Consider the following 20,442-nt stretch of genomic DNA (forward strand, 5'->3'; position numbering starts at 1 on the left):
CAGTATACCTGTGAACATCCGCAGGTTCTAGCCACAGTTGCTACGAAAACACCGGAGTCCACGTATCGAGCGACTGCTCCGATTAGAGTACAACAACACTGAAAGTAAACCAAAAGTAGGAGAACAGGATAGGCATATAGATGACAGGCGCTCCAGATGACAGCCTTCACTGTTAATGTAACATTTTGCTCATGTCTCGTATCAAAAGCACTCTGAGGTTTGCCTCACCCGTGCGTGGTATACCCCAAATAAAAGTACTCGTTGCCATCTATGAGAAACACAATGGTGATCATTTGGCAACCAACATTCGCCGCCGCAAAAGAGTAGCTCAAATTCAGCGCAACTTTCGAAAAAAGAAATTCACTGGCCGTTGCACTTATCGAAGCTTGTTGTCCAGCCAAGATACCTGCGTTGGGAGGTACTAACACGGTGCTTCCCCGGTGATCTTCGAGTCTGCAGTCAGGTAGCTGTCGAATCAGTCTCTGGCAAACACTGCAGCTCGAGCCAAAATAACAGTCGAGAAAGTATGGTTAGAACCTAGCGTACACGCTCTGGAGTGCTTGCAAGTTAGCACCTAGGCGCTTTGCGGTTTTCTCTGACATCAGCGTTATTCAACGTCGGTTCTAGCTCGTCGCCTGCATGCGTGCCGTCTCTCGCGCATGCTCGTTGGACACCACGTTAGCATCGGCTCGCCGTCGACGATTACACTTGCGTCGCTGTTATCGAGCCCAGTTCGCCTAATTTTTTTGTAAGTAGGTTCACTGTGCAACACGAAATATGGGATACCCGGCTTACAAGCACCACGCTTGCACCGATCTTCGTAATGTCTTCTTCACTTCCAACCAAAAATGCATTGCTGCAAAGACATCTTTTCACGGCAAAATACAAACACTTTTATATCAAAGCGCAATTTTATATCGAAGTATGAAGGCCCTATAACCTTACCAGGGTAACCTTGCCACTTGTAAGCTTACAAAGTTTATCTCTTTAAAATTGCCTTCACTGCTAAACACAAATGCATAATGGGAAGCCGCCTTTTCACGGGCAATGTAAGCTATCTCCTTTCAAAATATGAAGTCTCCGTAACCTTACTAGGTGCGGAGTACCTTAGGACCACACAATGTCCATCCGCGTCCGTGCGCATAGCATTTACAGTCGCAAAAAATCTGTCTCCAAGCTGCTGCTCCCCGTGAGAGACTGTCGCCCAGACCTATTCAGTGCGGCCGATGTGGGAGGCTTGGCCATGTGACGGCCGGCTGCCAGGGTACCGTGAGGTGTGCGCGTTGTGTGGGAGGACACAACTCACAACAGTGCACCGCAGCTGTTTCCCGCTGCTCCAACTGTAGTGGCCGCCACAGTGTGACGGACCCCCGTTGTCCACGCTGGCAGCATGAGCGCCGTGTGGCCACAGCCATGGCCCAGGTGCTGCAGCCAGTGCCCCGTGCTGAGGTCGAGGCGTCGGTTCGACCGGCGCAGCCCAGCTACGCCGAGATGGTCAGGCGGCGCAGCACCCAGCAGCAGTCACGGCTCCGGTCTGCAGCCCAGCCGAAAGCAGCCAGGCGCCCCACTGTCCAGCAGCCCACCCCGCCCACAGCCCCAGTCGTTCCGCTTGCAGCCCCCGGCCCACAGCAGCTGATGCCCGTCCTCCTGGCCCTGAGGCACAGCTTGGTGGGCCGACTGCCCCCCGATTGACCCTGCAAAGATGGCGGCCACAGACATCCTGGCCCTCCTGACCCCCCCCCCCCCCTCCCCCCCCCCCCCCCCACATTCCCCTATGCTCACCTCCACCATGGCTAGAAGACCCTGTGAGAAAGGCCAGCAACCGCGCATCCTGCAGTGGAACTGCAGCGGCCTAGGCCATCGCAGCGCGGAGCTGATTGCGCACCTGCTGCGGGAGTCCTTCGACGTGCTGGCACTGCAGGAGGTGTACATCTACGGCGACACGCCGCGCCTGCCATGCTACGTGTGTCATCTCAGCGCCACCAGCTGCTCCTGTGGTCTTGCAGCAGCACACGGTGCCGCTACGCCACCCACCCACCGGGAAAGTCGCGGGCAGCGGTCATGTGCGGGCCACCCTCCACAGCTCTCTTGTTGACCTGGTCCCAGTTGCTGACGGTCCCACGGAGTGTGCCGCCGTGACAGTACGCATGGGGACAACGGACACTACCGTGGCCAGCGTCTACATCCGGCCGCAGAAATCATGGGACGCCGTGGCGCTGTGCCGGATGCGCGCAAACCTGGGCTCGGACGCTGTAGTGTGCGGCGACTTCAACGCACATTACCCGGCCTAGGGGAGTCACCGAGCCATCCGAAGGGGACGAGAGCTGTTGGACGCCGCCACCTCCTGTGGACTGCAAGTGGCACACACCGACAGCCCTACTTTCGTCCACCCTTGTCGTCGTCGTGGCACAATCCAGCAGTCATGCATCGACCTAGCCCTGGTGACGCAGCGGAGTGCCTATTCCTGGGAGACCGCCGCCAGCACGTGGGGTTCTGACCGCTACCCCATACTGGTCACCCCCGGGAACCACCGCAAGTAAGCCGACACAAGGGCTTACGCAATCACTAGCTGGGTCGACTTCCGCAAGGAAATGATCAACCAAATGCACCGAGGATTCGGAAGTCGACTTCCTCGCAGTAGTCGTGCGGAGCGCCGATAAGGCAACGGTACGGGGAGAGGTACCTCTCTGCACGCCACTCCCGGACATGGAGCTGCTTCGGCTTCGGGCCCACCGCAACCATCTACAGAGAAAGGCTTTGCGAAGCAAGCAATGTGGCGGAGCGTCTGCACCGACACGGGCGCAAGGACTCCCCTACATGTGCGGGAACCAGAGACGCTGGAGCACCTACTGTGCTTCTGCCCCCGCCATACGGGGCCGAGAGCAGACCTCCGCCGAGCGCTCCATCGTCGAGGCCTTCCCAGCGCTGGCATGGAGAACCACTGGCATGGAGAACCTGGCATGGAGAGAAGGGGCCTGCGACAACCCAACGGGAAGTCTCCGCCCATCTGCTCCATTACCTGGATGTGAGTGCGGCCACGTGCGCTAACAACACCCATGGTGTCATGGACCATGATGGCAGCTCGATCTCGTCTATCTCCTCTGAGTCCCTCAGCACTGTGATTTACGAGTATGCCAGCAATGCCACACCGCATTCATCCGAAGTCAACAAATTTCAACTTGTTGTTCCATCCAAACGGCGGCGTCGAGCCTCAAAAATGTCTCTTGCTACTTCAGACAACACTGTGACTGCGACTCCCCCAAAACATAGGCTTACTGTGATTCTGAAGCCCGTGGACTCCACTAAAATAATCGCGCGCTTCAACCCTCTGGCCAAATGGAGTCTTGCAGCTACGGCCAAATTATAGGCTAAACCTACTCGCCATCGATACAAGAAACACTGCTGCTACGGAACACCTCATGAAGATAACTGCCATCGGAGATATACCTGTGCGCACCTACGAGCCCCGCCCAGAAAACTGGGCTCGTGGAGTCATCAGAGGAGTGACACAGGACATTTCTGATTCTGAATTTCATGACAACTTGTGGCAGCGAACACCAGTGCGATCAGCGCGGCGTGTGGGAATCTCGGGGGTAGTGCAAATTGTATTTGCTACTGACACGAGACCAGACTACGCCATCTTGGGCTACACTCGATACCAAGTGTACGAGTATTCGGAAAAACCGACACAGTGCACCCGCTGTCAGTGCTTTGGCCACAACGCAGCGACATGTACCCGCAAGCTGCGTTGCGCGTGCTGTGGGGGAGATCATGAGCTTGCGGCATGTAAGTCTGCTGAAAAGCTATGTGCAAACTGTGGCAAAACTCACCAAGCCGATTTGCCTTACTGCCCAACGTTCCTGCAAGTGAAAGGCATATACCGGTACAAGAGCGAGAACAAGGTTGACTACAAGGCTGCAAAAGCGGTGGTCTTATCTAAAAGACGCTCTGGGAAGCGAAACGCGAGCAAGATTCACACAAAGGAGCCAAGTCAGCCAGTGTCTGAGGAAATGGACTTTGACGTTACTGACTTTTCGCCGCTACGACCCCAGTCGTCAGACCAAGTTCCTCAAAGTCCTGCTCGGCCCGCAGGCCCACAGCAGCCTGCCTGGAAACACTCCAACCAAATGCGCGTGGGTCGGTTCAACAGAGAGCCGTCGGCAAACGCAAGCTCCTCTCTTTTTACGCTCATCGAAGCTCTGCGTTCAATCCTAGCGCCTTTTTAGTCTCCTGTGGCTCAAGCCATTTTAACCCTCATAAACACCATTACTCCGCTCTACGGGAATGGCTGTTAACCATGTCGGGAGTGCCGAATCAGTGCGCATACAAACTCTTCGAATTCGGGCAACTGTGTTTAAGTGGAATCCATGTGGCGTGCGCACCCGCTTGTCCGACCTCCGGCAGCTAGCTAACAAGCATAAATTCCCGGTCATTGCCATCTCAGAATCCCGCCTGCGATCGGATATTCGTCTGTCGCGGTACACACTGCATCAGTCTTCGACGAGCTGCGACCACAGCAGAGTGCTACTCGGAATTCGTCAGCACTTGGCCTTTGTGCTTCACAATGTCGCACAAGACGCATCCAACGAATACATTGCAGCAACAGTAAAGCATGGCCATGCAACCTTCACCATAATAACCGGGTACGTCCCACCGAGGGCGAAATTCAACACGAAGCTCCTGGAAGACATTTTGTCCACTAAACCTCCCCCGCACTTGCTCACAGGTGATTTCAACGCACACCCCCCAGCTTGGGGCAGCACAAAGACTACGTCAAGGGGAAGCAGTTTGCTCCGTGTTGCCAACGAAGCGGGCCTGGACGTGTTAAACTGGATGCCCCACATTTTTACGCGGCAGAACCACGTGCCCACGTACACAATAATTGAAGGAATTTGTGGAGAACCCTCTAAGCGGAAGGTATGCTGTGTGAACTGGGACACCTACCAAAACCTATTAGAAGATAATGCTGAAGCCTTATCAACAAGGGAAGGAGCTCGCAGTTGCCATTGGTCGGGCCAAATCAGAATCAACACGGCAAATTCTACTTCCCAAGCCATGGTCTACATTTGATGGGCACTATGAACATCTTCGCGCTATTCGCTGGAGAGCTGAGCACCGGGCTAGAAAAACCCTACTGCCAGACGACATCCGAGCTTTCAGGCGCTCGCAGAAGCGCGTTCAGAAGCATATGACCACGCTTGCCAAAAACCTCTGGGCCCAGTTTTGTTCAAGATTGGATCCGCGCAAGGCACTGACACGCATTTCGCAAGTGTTCCGCAGCCTGAGAGCCCCACCCAGTCAGATTCACCCATTTTCTTCAGTAGCCCTCAAGCGTAGAGTCAGTGAAGTAGACGTTGCAGAAGAATTTTGCATAAAAGTCAGTACTCCCCAGACCCCTTGTCTGATTACCGCGCAGTTGACCGAGTGGCTTCCTACCACGAATGCTGTGATGATGGATGAGCCCTTTACCATCAATGAGCTATCAGCAGCGTTAAAATCTGTTAATTTGTCCACCTCGCCTGGGCCTGATAGAGTTAGCTACTCGACTCAGCGACATATGGACAACAAGGCTCTTCAGCAGTTGCTAAGTATATACAACGCATCGTGGCAGACTGGCTGTGTTGAGGCAAGCTGCAAAACTGCCCGCCTGGTACCGGTTCTCAAGCCGGGAAAATGCCCCACAGACATAAACTCTTACCGACCAATTGCTCTATTAAGCTGCATTGGTAAGGTAATGGAAAAAAAATGGTACTACAGCGGCTTGTCTGGGACCTCGAAAACATGAATGTCTACCCGCCAGAGATGTCAGGATTCAGGCAAGGAAGGAGCAGAATTGATAATGTGATCGCCTTGGTAAGAGATGTTCATGCACAAAAGGCTGCGAAAAGGTTCACCATTGCTGTCTTCATTGATATAAAAGGCAGCATTTGACAATGTTCCCACGAAGCAATTGGAAGGGAGGTGGCGTTTGTAGGACTGCGAGGCCGAATGCAAGCCTGGATCAGTGATTACCTAGAGGATCGGTATGTCTACATGACAACCAAAGACGGTGACACGACACGGCATGCCATCACCGAAGGTGTCCCACAAGGTGGTGTTCTGGGCCCGACACTGTTCAGTATACGCCTCATCCGTATCACAATATTACCTCAAGGAATTCACATCTCGTTGTATGCTGACGATATCTGCATCTGGGCTTCGGACAGGAACCGCAGGAACATACGAGCAAAAGTGCAGAAGGCTCGGTTCGCCATTGAAAAATACCTCAGTAGCTGCGGGCTGCTTCTGTCTCCTGAGAAGTGCGCTGCCATGGCATTCGATCACCAAGTGTGATGTATCTCGATACCCGGTGGAGATAAATGGAGATAGATAAATGACAAATTTCTAGGCATTACAATTGACCATTGGTTGCCCCGGGCTCCCCAAATCCGGCGGCTAAAGGAGCGACTCCTTTCGTTCGTTTACGTTTTGCGGATGATGACAGGAAGCACCTGGGGCTGCTCAGTGTCAGCACTCTTACGACTCTACAAAGCGCTTTTGTAAAGCCTCTTGCGATATAGCCTTCAAGCTTTACATGGTGTGTCCAGGACGAACTTGAAGGTTCTGGAAGACTTGCAAGCTCGAGCACTGCGACATGCCTGGGTCTTCCAAAATGCACCTCCACGATAGGAACCTTATTTGAGGCAAGGTGCTTTTCTGCGACCACTCTCCGTTCACAAGAATTGCTCCGTACTGGCCTTCGACATGTTTCTCGATGCGTTGCTCATCCACTGGCTGCCGCTTCTGCATCTCTCGTGGTGCACGTCCTGCCGTCTAATTACCTCCGACCCAAGCTGCCTGCTACTCGACCGTGGTTGTACGCGGCATGGGTTGTGTGCACCACCGTACCTGGAATAGGCAAAAAGTCGTCTATGCCCGCATCTGCCTTGACATATTTTGTCCTGGAGCATATCCAAGCCCGTTATCCAGACCACATCCAAGTGTACACGGATGGATCCGTGACTTCGGCCTCTTCAGCAATCGGCATATGGATTCCGTGGGGCGCTGTCAAAACAGCACACGACGAAAGGGCACGCGACAGAAGAGCACCGACATAACAGCACGGCGTCAAAAGGGCACCCGACAAAACAGCACGCGACAAAACAGCACGGCGTCAAAAGCGCACGCGACGGAACAGCACGTTGACAAAACAGCACAGCGTCAAAACAGCACAGCGACAGAACGGCACGATTTTATGGAACGCCTAAATGGGCAAATATTTTGATTTTAACATGGATAAAAACACTTTAGTGGGCGCAAACTGCTCTCTCTGAGGTTCTCTTCACGTTTCGTTACTCTTTCTCGGGAAAAATACTACGGCTTTAATTATTACAGCATGTGGGATATCTGAAATGAAAGAAGCAAAAGCCAGGGACGACATTTGGTAAAACTTTTGTTCCTTTTTAGGTAGCCCTACAATTTTTATGATAATAATAATAATAATAATAAGAATAATAATAATAATAATAATAATAATTTATTTCCGAATTTGCCGCTGACAGTTCTCCAAGACTGGTAGGCCCGGATCATTTCGTCCGCAGGCTTTCACATCTCTCCCAAAGTGGACCGCGTTAGCACGCGCTAAAACCGGTGACCGAGTCTAAAGTCAACGCCTGCGCTACGAACCCAAAGGAAATACGGTTCGCCCGGAATGCGATCAGAGCAAAATCGGTAATAAAAACCGCAGGGTAGTCTTGGTATGTCTGCTTTGCTCCGCAGAAACATTTTGCAATTTTTTGATACGAGCTTTTTATTTTAGCGCCGTCTATGAAGCGACCGCCGAAACCTCCGCGCTGGGCTGTTAAGTGCGCCGTTCTTTGCGTGCGTCTGCTCGGAATCCGTGCATTACCGAGTGAACCGTAGTGGTTTTAAGTTAGCGGTTGCAGTCCTTGTGTGTGTGTGTTCTGTTTTTTTTTTCATCATCTGCGGACGGATTTTAGGTCCTGATTTGCTGCCAGAGCGGGAAATTCCGATCCCGGCTGTTGAGACCAGCAGCAGTAGCAGTGTGGTGGTGGTGCCGGTGGTGCTCCGCAGTTCCGCGATGAAAACGTACCGGTATGGCACCGACTGACATAGAAATCGATATCGGGGAGTAAATACGTGTTTTCAATGCCACCGTGGTTGTTATCTTCACCGATTAGTCATGTTTACGGAAGCGCGGACGTCGAATGCGGAGCGCGCATAGCATATGTGGGTCACGGTGATCCGTGCTCGCGATGGACTTTCGACGAGGCGATTGCTACGCTGTTGGCATTGCAATGCAATATAATTGTTATGTCGGCCGGACGGTGCGGCCGAACAGATGCACCACACCACACATCGTAGCCCAGACGAACGGAAGTCTTTATTGAAGGATGTCTGTCCTATATATATACATACTATAACGAGTGTGGCGCCACATCTTGGCGTCTACAGATAATCGCAGATGAGTGGCGGCACCTGGTGCTATTGCACAACACTACAATAATCTTTCTTAACTAGTCTTATGACGGTTACTGACGAAACGAAATTACCCGGGCGGAAAAAAAATTGGCGCCAATCCACTCGGTGAATGTGGTTGGAAAGCGAAGCTCTAAACAGCACCCACACCGCGCTTACCCATGAGACATCACATAAATTCACTCACGCCGCTCTACAAATCGTGAAACCAGAGAGAAGTGAAATGTACTTATTACACCCTGTATTACTTCAAAGAGATATTCTTCCTCAGGTTAAATGATTGCATGAGGCATGAACGGTGGTTGGTTGAGTTGTATTGGTGTAGCACATGAGTGGAAACTTTTTTTATAAAATAAAAGCTCAAACCCGGTGTCAGAAGATCTCACTTCTCCGTCTCTGCCGTCGCGGACGGATGCGTTGAGATCGGTGGCAGAGACGGTGGAGGAATAGGAGAAGGAGGAGGAGGAGCAGGTGCAGGAGAAGGAGGAAACACTTCTATTCCGATTTCTGAACGGCCCAGAGTGCGGCCCAGGGGAGTGGTTCCTTCTTCACTGTAGCCCATATTCATACCGCGCCGCCTGTGCCCTGTCCACCAGCTAAAGCTGGGTAGGTAGAGAGGGGCTGGACAGCAGCATCTCCCATTACTCTTGTTCGGTAGTTGACAGAAGAAGAGGAGGGTGCTCAGGGCTAAAGTAGCACACCCTGATTATGTGGCAGAGTGTTCCTACTTATGAGCAAATTTTACATGCAGCGTAGTAGCGATTCGGGTGCATTAAGTGAACACGCCTCCGGTGTGGGAAGGAGCCGGATTGTATGAGCCGTAGGGTAGTTTGTTGTTCTATGGAAAGGTCAGGGTAAGGCGAAGGTAGAGTCTGCCTCAGAAGGCGATAATTCTGGTATACATGTCCCTGAACGAGACAAGCTGGTGACTGTCCTCGTGCAGCTGCATAGCACCGGGGGTGAACGTGCAGGCTTGGTGGGCGTATTCGTTGCCCTCCATGGAAGCGTGAGCAGGTGTCCAGATGAGTTGAATGGAACCTACTTGGGGAGTGGTTTCTTAGCACATGCAGTGAAGGCCGGGACACCAAACCCGGCAGGTAGTTCCGGTAGGCTTGTTGGGAATTGGTGACTACTTTATGAACCCCTTGTTTAGAGCCAAGGCGATGGCTGCCTCTTCTGCTGCCATCATGTCTTCTGTCTTGAGTGAGGCACAAGCATGGAGGTTGGTTCTGGAGGCAGCCACGATGATGGCGTACTGCTGCCCTCGATGTTGGGTGGCGTCTGTGTAGATAACTGTATGATCCCCACCGAGGTTGGGGTTGAGTGTTTGAGCCCGCGCTTGTCGGTGACCCTCGTCGTCTGAGGGGTTCATAATTCTAAGTAAAGAGACTATATTTCTTGTCGCCAAAAGCCCAGGAGTACATCAAGTGGAGTGATATTCTGTGCTGCCCAGCCAATCTAGTGAAAGATTCGGCAACCCACCGCAGTTCTGCTCATTATGACCCTCTCTCAGGTTTTTAGAGCCCCGTGCTAAGCAGCCTCTCTGGGCGCACTCATGGGAAGACAAATGGCTTGCTCAACCGCCTTTATAATCATTATATAAAGCATCTTTATCTCCTCCTTGCAGAGAAGAAGACAGGGGGTTGACGTAAGTGATTCTGGAGAGGACGAAAGCTAATCGAAAGGTGTCGGATTCCTTGAGGTCTCGCTTCTTGGTGGCAACTCGTCACGGATCATGTGTATTATTTATTGATGTTGTGTTTGATGGACTGCAAGGATGCGTTATTCGTGGTGTTGGCCTGAAGATGTAGGCCCAGGATTTTGATGCTGGGGCTTGGAGTGATGGCCTGGCCATCAAGGAGTATTTGAATGTGTTTCTTGAGGTATCGTCTCCCGTGAGGGCGGGCGACAAGGAACTGATATTTTTTTACGCGAACACTGGAAGCCACAGGCCCATTGGCGTACTAGAAGTGAGATGCCATGGGTTAGTGTGAGCCTCGTTTAATCGCTAATGCGTAGCGTTTAGCTAGAATGCAGGGGTTAAACCCGTAGATGTGCTTGGTCAGTGCATTACTTGTCTTCCCAGCCTCCGCGTGGGCTCGTAGCTAAATCGGTAAGACTACGGGCTCTTGCTTTGTTACTCTGTTAATTCTAGGTTCGATCCCTGGCGGTGCGGTAAATTATTTTATTTGTTTCCGGGAGTTTTCTGATGACACCAACGGTCGCGAAAGAACCCTTGGGGGGTAGAGGTAAAAAGCTTTGCTTTAAAATAACGCGACCGCACAACCAGTCAAATTACTATTCGAAGGTTGAGCAAAAAGGGTTGACGTTCGGGCGAGTTAATATTGGTTGATCATGATCGCGATCATGATTGACCTAACTCTGCGCAGCGCATGTGGCCTGTAGCTCGGAGCCCACCTTTGTGAAACCGCTGCTTTCACCACAAATGCTTTACGCGACCAGCAGTAACTGTTTTGTAATTGTAATACTTTAGATTCCGTGGCAACGCAAAAGGATTAAAAGCTTTTCCTTTGACCGCGTTGTGAACAGGTTGAGCTATTTTCCAAATGCAGCGTTCACGCGTACCTCGAGCTGCGTTTCCACATTTGGCTGCCTGCTTATCCTGCTATCGACCAGCAGTGTGCGATGGAGAAAGTTATCCTTTCAAATCGTTTGGCAGTGTAATGCGTTGGCCTGAAAAAAAGTAAACAAAACGCCGTGATTTTAAAGGTTAGATTAGATGAAAAGGGGATGGTTTAATGCCAATCGGCTGTAATGACCAAACAATATATGGTATTTTAAATTGACTACAAGGAACCAGAAGTTATTGTAGTGTTGTATTGTATCGGCGCTCGTGAAAGATCCCCAAGTGGTCAAAATTAACCCGCAGCCCTCCACTACTGCGCGCCTCATCACCCATGAAGCGTCGGGGCGTTAAAGGCCAACTGCACTCAAATTTCACCTCGGCCAAATTTGTTTTTAATGCGTAGTAAGTACCCCCAAATAAGCTGAGACACAAGTGGTAGCCCCGCGAAACGCCTCGTTAATCAGTCAGAAGCGTTTAAAAAGGCTCCGCCGCAGACCACTCTGCACCTGCCGGCGGATCGCGTAAACAGCCATGACGCGCCTGTGACGTTCCAGCCGACGGTGGCTTTTTCCTTTGGCCAGCCACGCAGCGGGAGAACCGGTCGAGCTCTGCTGCCCCGTGCGCGCGTAGAGCTTGCGCGCAGACATTCTCCCGAACTGGTGACCGTCCGGCCGCTCGCTGGACGGCTGCAACGTCACTGCAATGGCCGCGCTCTCCTGGGTTTCGGTTTCAAAATCGCCGATTTTTGCTGGCCGCTTGCGGCGTCCACGTGCGTATTTCAGCTGTTGTATTTTGCATGTTGCTTTCTTTTTAAGCAGACTATACGGAAATAGGGTTTTCAAGAAGTCGAAATTTTGAGTGCAGTTGGCCTTTAAACACCATAATGAATGAATGAATGAATCAATCAATCAATCAACCAACCAACCAATCAATGCTGTATTGCAAAGGATAAAGTTGCTTCTAACATTTCAGGGGGTTCCGTTCCCTGTCGCAGCTTTGCGTGTGATAAATGGATTTTGATCCGTCTGCTTGCCGTCCAAGTGCACCCAACAAACCCTGGAGTTGGTCGTTGGTACAAAGTCGTTGCGATTTATCAACGGAATCCACCGATATCTCAACTCTGTGTGCGTTGGGAAGCGATGCCGCAAAAACACGCCGCAACCGCACTGCATTTTCTCCAGGCAGTGTCGTGCACATGCGTGCTGTCAGCGACTGTTTCTCGCTTTCTCTGGTTGTTCAATAACCCACCACCGCGCAGTGCTGACCAGGCGACGTTTGCGCCTTGAACGGCATCGCAGCATTGGCTAAAACAGTTGAAAGTTCCGCAAAAACTAAGCACGTGGTGCGAAATACTCCTGAACTACGCAGTGGAGCACACCACGCCGAGCGATGTTAGCAGCCCAGCGCGCTCAGGCAACGCTGGTCGGCCGCCGAGAGAACTGGTTTGAGAGTATTTTCCTCCTTTCCCGGCTGCTTATGGAAAATGGTGTATAGCAGGGGAGCAACTCATTGTACGTCTCCGCGTGCGCATTGTACGCTCTGCGTTCCACAGCAGCCACTGCCCCTTTGTTCGTCTTGGCGGCAACAAAAGCCGACCCAACCCTCGTTTTCGCTGAGGAGAAGGAGGAGGTCGAGGGGAAACGAGAGGGGGCACTTGCTAACATGCGCATTGAGTGGAGGGATTTTGAACACGAGCCAGTTTATTTTGAGAGCGGGGCTTGGAAACAGGCAAAACGCATTCGGGTTGTTTCGTGGTCCACCCGTTCTTGCATCAATCGTTGCAGCAATCGTTGGCTTTTCATTGTACCCTGACAAGTGACAGTCTTTGATTCTCGCAATTTCTGGGAAAGTAAAGCCGTCAGAAAGATGCACACGAACATGTTTATGTATTTTAGCGAATGAACTGCATATGTTTCTGCACAAATGCGGTTCCCAACAACAGAGTTTGTTGTTTATGGTGGGTGACCTGTTTTTATGAGCTCACCTGCTGCCGTCAGCAATTGTTAGGCTCCCGCAACACACCGGAAAATTGAACAAAGCATGTTAGCCAGCAGTCTTCTAAGCCTTGCAGCAAGATAACCGGCGTCATAGATAATAGCTTTATGTCATATTTTCGGGGAAAATCAAAAGTATCGAAGCTGCAAGCTGCAAAAGTATCAAGGTCCAAAACCTTAGTGCCGCTTCTCTTGATTCTAACTGCAGATATCGAAGCATTTCAGATGAAGAGCACAGTATCGCAGCTTAGGTAACGCAATAAACCATTCATCGGGTAAAGTTCGTTTTTTTTTTTAAATAGCGAGAAATCGGCGAGCGTGATCGCTAGTACAGCTTTATGTTGTCTGATATTCAGTGGTGCCGGCCCACTCCCATTTTCGATACATCATGTAACCTAAATAATATTGTGCCTGTAAAAGCGCTCACTGCACAGCCTGAATCGTGATACTCGCTTCTCAAGCGTTAATAAACGAAAGGATACAAGCAATGGAAGCACGGGAGAACATACTCGTACGACGACAAATTCGCATGCAGCATTTATTTCAAATAATTTCAGCCTTAGCAAATATATTATGTACGGACCGATGCAAATACATTGTGCACAAATACAAACATGTAAAGACAAATAAACTGACCCCCTCCCTGCTTCCCTTATACAGGCGCTCATGCATAGGTGAAGTAGGGGTGGGACATTTTTTTCCTACTTTGAAGTTGGGACATGTTTTCCGGCACCATTTGTTCCGGGACTATCAGTTCCGGGGCCAGTAGCTCCGGGACCATTTGTGCCGGGACCATATCGCCCGCACATCGTGCGTATGGTCTTCTGTTTAGCAGTTACACAGGAAAAAAACAAACACGCCTCAAGTTTAACGTACACTGCGATGACGTACACTGCAAACACCCCACGAGATTAGCGTTGCACATCCTATAGCAGTTTTTTTCGCAATAAGGCGGGTGTTCGCGAACCACTTCCGTGCGGCCGGAGCCATGCACAGCGGATTGCGTATAACGCGGCTCTTTTTACGCCGCACCAGGCACCCTGAAACAAATTTAACGTTCTCTCGCATTTAGCAACATATGCCTGCGTTTATCTAATAAAGTAATTGTTTCTAGTAGAGCTACGGGCTTTTGGGCCTCTATTGATGCTGGCGCGCATGTTGGTATGAAGGCCGGATCACAGTCTGGTACGCCATGATGATTAAGATGATGATTATGATGATGATGATGATTAGAAGCCCTCCATCTGTATCGGGACGTCCGTTGCCACCAACCAACTTGCCTGTCTTATTCTACTCATTAAACCTACCCTCTATTACCCTAACGGGTTAGCCCTCCGCCTACTGGTTTTAAACTCGCTTCTCCTATTGCCGTTTTCCACAGCGCCACCTGTAGGGGCTGGAAAGAGCGGATAGCGTTGAGCCGCCGAGCCAAAGAAAGCGAGTTAGATGCCCGCAATGGTGGTTGCATTTCAAATGAAGGAGAAGAGCGAACACGCCGGAGTGTCGCCGTTTAAATGCACGCGAAGAAGTGTGAAGTCCCTCACTGTGGAGCATCCCATATTCCAAATTTAGCGTTCTGGTTGTGAAGCCTAAAAAAGCTGAAAGAAATGAAAGCTTTTGTGTGCTTCTTTTATTGAGTCCGCACTGCGAATACAAAGAAAAAAAAAACGGCATCAAGGCAAGAAAAGACCTTAACCCGGTTCCGAGGCATGCTTTGCAGCGGCCGTGATCTTTCGGCTCCCACAAGATCTTCTCTTGCTGCTGTTTTCTTTTTCTGCTGTTTTATCGAAAGTGTAAAAAAAGAACAAGTGCCAGTTGCAATAGGCATGCCTCAGGTTATCATGAGCCGCTGCAACCCAAATCACCTGGAATATGATGGAAGCGAAAAAGCCGAAGTGTAATCCTTAAGCGCTACTATTCTGACGGATAATTTGCTTCTTACTGAAGTCCTACACCACTTAATTCTAATTTATACATGGGGTTTTAATTTGTTTAACAGCACAGAGGAGCTCTTAGTGGATAAGAAATATTTCCGCAACAATATTGCGCGTCAAAGCAGCGTCCGCGAATATGAGCTACTGTGGATCGTGGCTCATTGGTGACCCGGCAGCTCACAGTCTTCACTTTAGTGAAAAAGACCGTCACTATACATCGAAGTTTTCAAAAGAATGGCGTCAATGAGCAAATGAATAATTCAAACAACATTTATAAGAAAAGTAATTAAATAATAGAGGATCCAGGAACAATCCTCAGTAAATTAACACAGAAAAAAGTGTTCACGAAATATGCAGATTCATGGCTCTGCGTTAAATTACCACGAAAAGGGCACAGATGCCGTCTTCATAACAATAGATCCCTGAATTCATGACCAAAAACCAATCAATACAACGGGATCGAGGAACCACCTTTAATAGGCGATTACTGGAGTAGTCGTTTCATAGAAATAATTGCACATATAACCATGCGTGAAAAAGAAAGTAATACGAAGAAGTAAAATCTGTAATTGATATCAACGGCTCACTATGTTGTGTTGCTTCAGCCTATCACAGGCACACCTAAATCTCTTCCTGTACCGAAATCGCCCTTCACAGGAATATGCAGGTGCCTTAATGTCCATGTACTGATATGTTCCTGCACAGATAAGTCTTGTAAAAATAAGTTCAAATGAATGTGCTTTTCTATTCCTTACTTGCCGCAGAGTTTGGATTCCGTTCTAGCGAGTGCACTATGCCATACTACCTAGCAACGCCACCGCACCCAACTTTTACAGTGCTCATCTCTTGCAGTGTGCTGTTTTGTCGCGTGCTGTTTCGTCGCCGTGCTGTTTTGTCGCCGTGCTCTTCTGTCGCGTGCTGTTTTGACGCCGTGCTGTTTTGGCGCCGTGCTCTTCTGTCGTGTGCGGTTTTGTCGCTGTGCGCTCTTGTCGCTGTGCTGTTTTGACGCGTGCTGTTTTGACGCGTGCCCTTTTGACGCCGCGCTGTTATGTCGGTGCTATTCTGTCGCGTGCCGTTTCGTCGCGTGCTGTTCTGTCGGTATACCGGATTCCGTCAGCGGGACGGTCCATTAAAGAAAAGCTCAGCCACAGAACATCCTCCACGGCCCCTGAGCTAGCCGCTGAGAGAGCAGCACTTATTTACATAAGCGGGAGTCCTGCTCGGCGTTGGGTAATTCTTTCCGATTCCCGGCCCAGCCTTGCAACTACTAAATAAGCCGCCTGATTGTCGCAATCAACTTGTCTGCGATATGAACGAAATATTTTCAAGTGCAGTGCACGAAGGACATGAAATTTTCCTTCAGTGGATACCAGGTCAGTCTGGTATAACGGGCAACAAGATCTCCGATGCGGTCACCCGAGAAGCCCACGTCCTCAACTTCACCGGTGGAATCCCGTTTTCCAACGAGGATAGCAAAGCAGCTGCAATCGACTTAGGATGGCAACTCCAGCTGCCGGCTTGGCAGCATCCTCTGAGCAATTATGCGCCTCTTCGTGCTATAGACCCTCAGTGCGATTTCCCGTATCCACGGGGTCTGCCAAAGCGCACTGAAGGCGTGTTACACAGGCTGCGACTTAATGTTGCATACACCCGAAGCTTCTTGTTTAAGCTGGGCTGGGTAGAGTCGTCATTGTGTACAGTGTGCTCTACTACCGACAACATCAGACATATTTTAAGCCACTGCTCGCGATATGCCAGTCAGCGGGCTACAGCATCGAAGGCACTTGTGCGACTACGACGCGGAGATTCTATAGAACCATCACACTTCCTTGGACACTGGCGAAATCGTGACGAGGCAGTGCTGGGTACAAAAACACTGCTTTTCTTGCGGAAACAGTACTAGAAGAGATTCTGTGAACCCTCTGAGGATATACATTTTGCCTATGTGTGCATTTCCCCTCTCCCTGTCCCTCTCCCTCCCGCTTACCTTTTCTTTTTCTCTCTTTTTCGCTGTCATCTCACTGTATTCACCCCATATGGAGTAGCAAGCCCTACCGTTAGTGGGGCTGACCTCCTCAGCTTTCATTAAACGCGTTTTCTCTCTCTCTCTCTCTCTCTCTCTCTCTCTCTCTCTCTCTCTCTCTCTCTCTCTGCCTGTATGTCTGCCCGTCTGTCTCTCTCCTTATGGAGGATGATCGTAGCATTGGACCCATTGTAGATATCCTCTAGTATTCTTACATAATGCTCATCTACCCCCTGGTTCCATAATGCCTGAATGACTGCTGAGGTTTCGACCGAGTCAAATGCTTTCTCATAATCTATGAAGGCTATATATAGGGGTTCAGTATACTCAGTGCACTTCTCTATTACCTGATTGATCGTGTGAATATGGTCCATTGTTGAATAGTATTTACGGAACCCTGCTTGTTCTTTAGGTTGACTGAAACCTAAAGTTGCAGAAATTCTGTTAGCGATTACCTTGTTAAGTACCTTGTAGACGCCTGACAGCAAGCTGATCGGCCTGTAATTTTTCAAGTCCTTCAGGTCACCTTTCTTATGGATTAGGATAATGTTCGCGTTATTCCAAGATTCCGGTACACTTGCGGTCATTAGGCATTGCGTATACAAGTTTGCCAGTTTTTCAAGTACAATTTCTCCACCATCTTTCAAGAGGTCTGCTGTTATCTGATCCTCACCGGGTGCTTTGCCACCTTCATTTCTTTCAAAGCCTTCCTTACTTTTTCGGTCGTTACTGGTGGGATGTCTATCTCCTCTGAACTGTACTTTCTCGTTCGGCATTATCCTGGATGTCCGGGCTACTGTACAGATCCCTATAGAGCATCGATCCTCGGATATAGCTACTGTGACTATTTTATCCCTATTTGTGATGACATTGCCTTGCTTGTCTTTAAGTGCATACATCTGATTTTTTCCCACGCCAAGACGCCTATTCACTGTTTTCAGGCTACTTCCGTTCTTTACAGCGTATTCGACCCTCTCCATATTATACTTTCGTATGTCAGCTGTCTTACGCTTATTGATTAACTTCGAAAGCTCCGCTGGTTACATTCTGTCAGCTGCGGTGGAGATTGTCATGGTTTGCCGTTTCCTAATTAGATCTTTCGTCTCCTGGAAAAGTTTACCAGTATCCTGTCTAGCCATCGTGCCCCCGACTTCTACTGCACACTCCGTGATAATGCGTGTAAGGTTGTCGCTGGCTTCCTGTGTCGTAAACTCTGCTTCCTCGCTAAGAGCTGAATATCGGTTCTGCAGCGGGCTTCTGAATTCTTCAACTTTACGTCTTACTGTTAGACTTTATCCTATCACTTCCCCTCTACTTCCCTTCCACTGCAATGGGTTTTATGCAGGTGAGCTCCCAGCCGAGCTGAAAATATCCCCAGTGCATTTAATTTCATTTACCTGTCGCAAACCTTTCGAAAACGTGAAAATAGACGCCCAGCGAAGCTGTGCAAATGCCCATCATACACATAGCGCACGTATTTATTTTACCACGAAAGTGTTTTATGCTCGGTTATGCAAAACCTCACCGACGTCACATCCGTCACGGAAACGACATCGCCAAAAAAATTTCCGTTGACGCGGCGGCGCAAGGATTCAAGCCCACGATATCTCTGGCCGCAACTGGAGGTGTGAAACCCTCTGCCAACTGGGCTATGAAATCGAGCCTGTGCAGTTCTACGAACGCGCCTTATATCCTTCCATTTTCCATTCTCCATTCAGATGGTGCTGCCGTCTAGGGGAGTTGAAGCGAAGTAGTGCGTCATGACACTATAGAGAGCCCATAGTTGTCCCCGTAAACGGCAAAGGAAGTTCTTCCTCCCCCGTGGCCCCATGTAAGAAACCTGTTGCATTAGGGAAGAAAGGCAACGACGCCGACAGGCGAATGTCGCTCTCTGACTGCTTTGGCGCAGCAAGAGACACGCGAGCGGGAAGCGGAACGCGTTCACGCATTCACGGTCTAAGATGCGAACTATATGGTTCTCGCGTTCCACAAGCTGAGCTCGTCGCAACGCAACCGTCTGCCGTACACGCTCCGAAGCAGGGCCGAAGTGGTCGCACCTTTGCCGAAGCGACCCGCCAGCAGGACGTCACTCGCCAAGCACACCCACAAGACTGCTGCCGGCCCGCAAATCTTGCTCCATTCTCTGCAACAGATCGTGACTTCACCAAACCAGTCGCTGACAACCCGCTCGGTTTCGTTCGCATGGTTTGCGAGACCCTGGGGAGTCAATCGCATTTACGCAATGCTCAGGCTCGTGTAATCCGGTGTCTAATGTTGATGCGTCTGACGGTGCCATACAGACTAAATATAACTAGCGATGGGCAAGTTCATATCGATGCACAATAAACATTTAACTGCTTCTGTGAAGGCACACTTCCCTTTCGTGTTTTACCGATTCCTATGAAACAGAGATCCACCACATTTTTTCTCTTTCACTTCACACACGATCGTTCATCACCACCTTCAGAGAAAGTTGGCTTTCCTGCAGCATGTATTGACGTTCAGCGGCATCACTGAGGGCACTGAAGCTTCGCTTTAATAACCGCCATTCCCTAAGTTGCGTTGGCCGCACATTAGACGATGCAGAAACTGTCGGTACACCTGATGTCGATGCGCTTTCTCTCCTTAGACACGGCAGGAGTCACTCCGACAGCTTTTCCGAACATTCATGGTGACGAACATCAGACAGGCTGATGCAAGCTGATGCAAAATAGGACATAATGCTCCAGCGCCTCACCAGAACGACTGGACAAGTTGTGCATATGATTCGTAGAGTCACAAATAGACACCGGGGCATAAAAGAAGACGATACCATCCGTCTTATTCAGGCATTTGTTCTATCGAGGCTGACTGTAACCACGACAGATACAGAAAAACTTAACACCCTGAATGACGGCAGTGTTACGTTCCTGAAAAACGCAGCAATCAGCAGCTGCATTGATTTTCGTTTGTGTCAAGTCATTTCGTACGAAAATTTGCTTGGAGAACAGATTTAGAAACAAGAGGGAGCGATAACTATTCCATCCTCATATCTTCTCCCAATGCGGCTGTGCGTCGGAGCGGACGGAGGATTAAACTTACGGACTGGGAAGCCTACAAACCCCACGTAAATCTTAGAATTACGGCGGCAACTCCAGACGGCGACCTTATTCCAACCATGACCAACTGCCTTCGGGAGTACTTCCGATCCACGGTTGAGCGTCTCAACCTGAAGCCAGACCAAGAGTATGAAAGGTTACGAGCCCTTCGCAGGCGTGCGGAACGAAAGGCACGACGCACTAAGAAATCAGAAGGCGTTCGAGAGGCCCGCAGAATGCAGAGGCAGGTAAGACGCCATTTATAAAAGTTGAGCAGACAGCGATGGCGGGACTTCTGCTCAAAATTGAATCTTCACAAGCCTCTATCGCGAATTTGGCGCGTCGTTAA

Source organism: Haemaphysalis longicornis, unplaced genomic scaffold, assembly GCF_048455015.1.
Source record: "Haemaphysalis longicornis isolate Haplotype H1 unplaced genomic scaffold, Haemaphysalis longicornis Haplotype H1 scaffold_4, whole genome shotgun sequence".
NCBI classification, from domain to species: Eukaryota; Metazoa; Arthropoda; class Arachnida; order Ixodida; family Ixodidae; genus Haemaphysalis; species Haemaphysalis longicornis.